This window comes from Candoia aspera, chromosome 4, assembly GCF_035149785.1.
Source record: "Candoia aspera isolate rCanAsp1 chromosome 4, rCanAsp1.hap2, whole genome shotgun sequence".
Classification (NCBI taxonomy): Eukaryota; Metazoa; Chordata; class Lepidosauria; order Squamata; family Boidae; genus Candoia; species Candoia aspera.
Genome location: NC_086156.1, coordinates 112,538,123 through 112,544,122, shown reverse-complemented (window position 1 = coordinate 112,544,122; position 6,000 = coordinate 112,538,123).

The following is a 6,000-nucleotide window of genomic DNA, read 5'->3' as shown; positions in this document are numbered from 1 at the left end:
GCAATTCTCGCTCCATGAATTGCTGAAGTCTACCTTGCAGGATCTTGAGCATTACCTTACTGGCATGTGAAATGAGTGCCACTGTTCGATAGTTTGAACATTCTTTAGTGTTTCCCTTTTTTGGTATGGGGATATAAGTTGATTTTTTCCAATCTGATGGCCATTCTTGTGTTTTCCAAATTTGCTGGCATATAGCATGCATTACCTTGACAGCATCATCTTGCAAGATTTTGAACAGTTCAGCTGGGATGCCGTCGTCTCCTGCTGCCTTGTTATTAGCAATGCTTCTTAAGGCCCACTCAACCTCACTCTTTAGGATGTCTGGCTCTAGCTCACTGACCACACCGTCAAAGCTAGCCCCGATATTGTTATCCTTCCTATACAGGTCTTCTGTATATTCTTGCCACCTTTTCTTGATCTCTTCTTCTTCTGTTAGGTCCTTGCCATCTTTGTTTTTGATCATACCCATTTTGGCCTGGAATTTACCTCCAATGTTTCTAATTTTCTGGAAGAGGTCTCTTGTCCTTCCTATTCTATTGTCTTCTTCCACTTCCGCGCATTGCTTGTTTAAAAATAATTCCTTATCTCTTCTGGCTAACCTCTGGAATTTTGCATTTAATTGGGCATATCTCCCCCTATCACTGTTGCCTTTTGCTTTCCTTCTTTCTTGGGCTACTTCTAGTGTCTCAGCAGACAGCCATTTTGCCTTCTTGGTTTTCTCTTTCTTTGGGATGTATTTTGTTGCCGCCTCCTGAACAATGCTGCCAACTTCTGTCCATAGTTCTTCCGGGACCCTATCTACTAAGTCCAGTCCCTTAAATCGATTCCTCACCTCCACTGCATATTCCTTAGGAATATTAGTGAGCTCATATCTAGCTGATCTGTGGGTCTTCCCTAATCTCTTTAGTCTGATCCTAAATTGTGCAAGAAGAAGTTCGTGATCTGAACTACAGTCAGCTCCAGGCCTTGTTTTTACCGACTGTACGGATGTCCGCCACCTTTGGCTGCAAAGGATGTAATCAATCTGATTTCGGTGTTGTCCATCTGGTGAAGTCCATGTATAAAGCCGTCTCTTAGGTTGTTGGAAGAGAGTGTTTGTTATGCAGAGTGAGTTGTCTTGGCAAAATTCTATCAGCCTATGTCCTGCTTCATTTTGTTCTCCCAGGCCATACTTACCTGTAATTCGAGGTGTCATTTGACTGCCCACCTTAGCATTCCAGTCTCCTGTGATGAAAATAACATCTCTTTTAGGCGTGTTGTCCAGTAGGTGCTGCAGATCCTCATAGAACTGCTCTACTTCAGCTTCTTCAGCATTTGTGGTTGGGGCGTATATTTGGATCACTGTGATGTTAGATGGCTTGCCCTGAATTTGAATTGAGATCATTCTGTCGTTTTTTGGGTTGTATCCAAGCACTGCTTTAGCCACTTTACTATTAATTATGAAGGCTACTCCATTTCTTCTGTGGTCCTCTTGTCCACAGTAGTAGATCTGGTGGTCATTTGATGTGAAGTAGCCCATTCCAGTCCATTTCAGTTCACTGACGCCCAGGATGTCTATCTTTAATCTTGACATCTCACCAATAACCACATCCAATTTGCCCTGGCTCATAGATCTTACATTCCAGGTTCCAATGGTGTGTTGATCCTTAGAACATCGGATTCGCCGTTCACCACCAGCACCGTCGGCCGCTAGCCGTCCTTTCGGCTTTGAGCTAGCTGCGTCATCACGTCTGGGGCTAGTTGAGCTCATCCTCTGTTCCTCCCCAGTAGCATTTTGACCATCTTCCGACCTGGGGGTCTCATCTTCCGATGGTATACCGACATATCTCTGGTTGTACTGATCCATTTAGTTTTCACGGCAAGAATACTGGGGTGGGTTGCCATTACCTTCCCCAGGGATCGCATTTGGTCTGACCTCTCTGTCATGACCTTCCCGTCTTGGGTGGCCCTTCACGGTTTAGCTCATGGCATCATTGAGGTGCTCAAGCTCCAGCACCACGACAAGGTAACGATCCTTTGCTGAAGACAATCTTCTATCATCCCTAAATTTATATATAATTTTGGATAAAGGAGATACACTATCCATAAAAATAATATGCATTTTTTTATAGAATTTTGAGATTTTGGGCAAGTTCTTATAGGAGCCAAGACAGGCCTACTGAATAATTCGTAACTAGGATAAAGAGCAGAGCTACATTCCATTAAATAAAAACTTAGCATTGCCATGTGGAAGTTGTGGTTTTCATTTTCAAAAATCACAGATCAAAAACTTCAAGGTGAGACCATAGGAGTTTTTATTATTATTATTATTATTTATTTAGTTTTCCTGTTGTGTAAAGAGGCTAAGTGATTCCAATCTTCCCCACACCCAGAAGTTAGTGGAGGGGATGGCAGGTCGAGGCATCCCTGGGTGGGGATTGGGTGGCAGCAGGAACTGCCAGGCAGCGACCAAGCAGGAAGAGAGTCCAATCGCAACAGACCCAGGAGTCCTCTGGAAAAAAAGAGGCACTCAGTGCATTGACCTTCCATTTTCCTTGAAGATATATCCCACTGAGGAGAGGAGATGAGAATTGTCATCTCCTCATTTAATGTAGGGGTTTTAAGGCGACAGAAAGAAATCAGGAATTGAAATTTCCTCAAATAGCCATGTTACAGTCTGCAAATAAAGAGGATGGCACATCGGAGTTCAAAATGGTTGCTCCACAGTTGTTCCCTTGACCACGTTCTTTGGAAGAAACCAAAATTAAGTCAATGCAGACCAAGCCATAAGGCCCAATTAATAGCCCACAGATCAATTTTACATACACATCCAAGTCTCAAAGTTGGAATATAAATCAATGGAAGCCTGTATAATGTTTCTTAATGGTTTGGTTTTTAACTCAGCAGCCATACTGATTACAAATATTGCGACGTTTTTGGGTTGCCATTTTTATGGTCTTCTTATCTGTTTTGAACTGCCCAGAGTTAATTCATACTAAGACTCAAAAACTCGCTCTCCTACACTTATTCAATGGACTGAGAAACAGAAATAAATCTCTTTTCATTTTCCAAACAATTCAGTCTGTTCTATATTTAGCAAAGCACATCTGTTCTCAACTCGGATGTGGCTTCATGGTGAGGAATGTAATCTCTTGGGATGTTAAATTTCTCTGAATTGCCTTCAGTGGTCTCTCAGGAAAATGGGAGTAAAAGTAATGATGGCTCCGAAGTGAGACAAGGCCTGCAGTCCCTTCCTTTGTTCCCCTCCCCTCCCCTCCCCCCCCACCCCACACAGATGCAAAGCCATTCCGTGTGGCAACACTGCCCCCTGGTGGAAAACCAGAGGAGGGGAGGCATCTCCATAACTTTCCAGAGAGATTCTTGCATTCAGAAATGGTAATTAGGGCTCAAAAGAAATGAAAGAGCTCCAGGAAAGTTAAGCTGGTCTAGGGAATAATCGAAAATCGCACTTATGTTATATGACAGGAAATTCCTTTTGATGGGTTATTCTATGAGATACTGTATTTTCTTTAGGTCATGTATTCTTATTTTTTCTCCTAAATATCATGAAATCATGTAAAAATGAGTTGGGAAGGACCATCTCGATCGTCTTTAACAAACCATCCCTCACTGGTGAGGAGCCAGACCCTCTCTGAAGAACTCCAACCAAAAGAGGCTGTTCCAGCCAGATTAAAGCATCTCCCCCTCGTTCTTCCCTCAACCTCGTTTTACGCCAGGCAGACCGGGTCGGAAGGGCTTATCATTGGTCCAAATCTTCTCTATACCAGTTCTGTATCCTCTCTGAGAGGAAAATCATTCTTAGCACCTCTTGTGCTTCTTCTACCATTCATTTGCAAAATATTTTGCTAAATATGAGACTTAGAGGAAAATATATTTTTATCCTCTTTTTATTTTTCTTTTTTTCTTCAAACTGTATCCCACTTTTTTTACATAAACTCCATCTCTCCATTCACCGGACCCCTTTTGGCCATTTTCTATCCTTCAATTAAAGCTGAAGCTGTCACTGAATATACAGTCCTCAGGATAAAAGAGGCACTCAGTGCATTGACCTTCCACCTTTCCTTGAAGGTATATTTCACACAAGAGAGAGGGGAGAGGTGGGGAGGGCAGGGGAGGGGAGGGGAGGGGAGAAATATCCCTTAATTTACAAATGTATTCATGGAAAATACTCACTCTCTCCATTCACATGAGAGATTTCTTTGAAACTGTTTTGAAATTATGGGCCAGTTGTTCTAGCAGTCAGGACGTTGGAAGAAATAAAACACATTTTTTTTTATATGTCAAATCATGTCACTAAGATTGGCTAGCACTGACCAAGAATTATTTAGTAGCTACTGAAGAGACAGAGTGGGAAGTCATAGGTGATTTCAAAAGAAAAAAGTATGAGGGATTTTTTCTATAAATATGGAGTGTCTATGAAAATAGACATTTTAATCATTTATATTTCAGTTTTCATCATCACCGATCTCACTTGAAGAGCATCTCTGGACATTTTACAATAAAAGATCATATGATGTAGACTAAGCTATTGAGAATTTTATGCGTAGCACAATCATTGAAGGTCCGCTCGTCGCAAAGTCAAGTAATCTGTTTATAACAAACCTTTTCCCAAATGGCTGAGAAAGATAATCAATCACTTTGCCTTCTCCCAGTTGAAATGAAAGAAATGCATGAAAACTAAGGGACAATCTTCTATCATCCCTAAATTTATATATAATTTTGGATAAAGGAGATACACTATCCATTCACATAATATGGATTTTCTTAAAATAATTTTGAAATTTTGAGCAATTCCTTATAGGAGTCAAGACAGGCCTGTTGAATAATTAATAGCTAGGAAAAAGAGCAGGGCCTTATTTGATTAAATATAATCCTAGCATTGCCATGTGGAAGTTGAGGGGGTGATTTTCCTTCATCACAGATCGAAAACTACAAGGTGAGACCATAGGAGTTATTTCAATATTTATTTTCCATTTAATTTTCCTGTTGAGCAAAGAGGCTGAGCAATTCCAATCTTTCTCCCACCCGGAAGTTACTGGGAAAAACGGCAGCTGGGAAGGAAATTTTCCTGAACCGCCTAGAACATGACTTTCCCTGGAACTGACTTGAAACCCCCAATCTACGTTCCTTTGCGATTCTAAGTATTATAACACGACCACAATTAGACTACCTTTGGCCTGATGTTCTTAGGCCTTATTTTCTGACTGCTGCCCCCTTCCTTGGTGTCAGACCACCCCACACTCTGGCAGGCCTTGCAGAATCCTGAATTTATTACTAAATTTCGACTGCTAGCAGAGGGAAATGATTGTAAATGCATTTAAACTTTGAAAAGCCTATGTGGGTGTGCATGTGTTCATGTGTGTGTGTCTTTTTGTGTGTACATATATGTAGTACATCTATGGATAGAGGGAGAGAGGATATATAGACACAGAAACAAATGCACCCAAAGAGGGAGGGGGGAAAATCTCCTTCTCAGGAAAGAGTAAATGAGGGTTGAACTTCAAAACCAATAAAATAATGAAGACTTTTAATTACTGAATCAATAACGTATGTCCTGATACTTTTTGAGAGCAGAACTTAACAATTTCCTTCGCCGTCTTTCAGGAGGGTACTGAGATTTGCCATTTTCTTCCTATCCAAATGGAAAACAGCTCCCCGAATGCCCAGGCCAAGATCAGCTCTTCCTTCCTCTTGGCACTCAGGCAGCTTTCTCAGGTCCCTCTCAAGTCTCCTGGGAAAATCCAGCCTTCTGGGGCTGAGCTGACTTGCAGAGCGGCTCTGAGGAAGAGAGAGTTTTTGCCGGGCTTCAGACTCACTTCCTCCCACTGTGTCTCCAGCACAGTAATAGACTGCCGAGTCCTCCAGTTTCAGGCTGTGCATTTGCAGATAGACTTGGCTTTTGGAGTTGTCCCTGGAGATGGTGAAGCGTCCCTTGACTTTGTCCGAGTAGTAAGTGTCAGATGTACCCATTGTTGCAACCCACTCCAGCCCTTTTCCAGG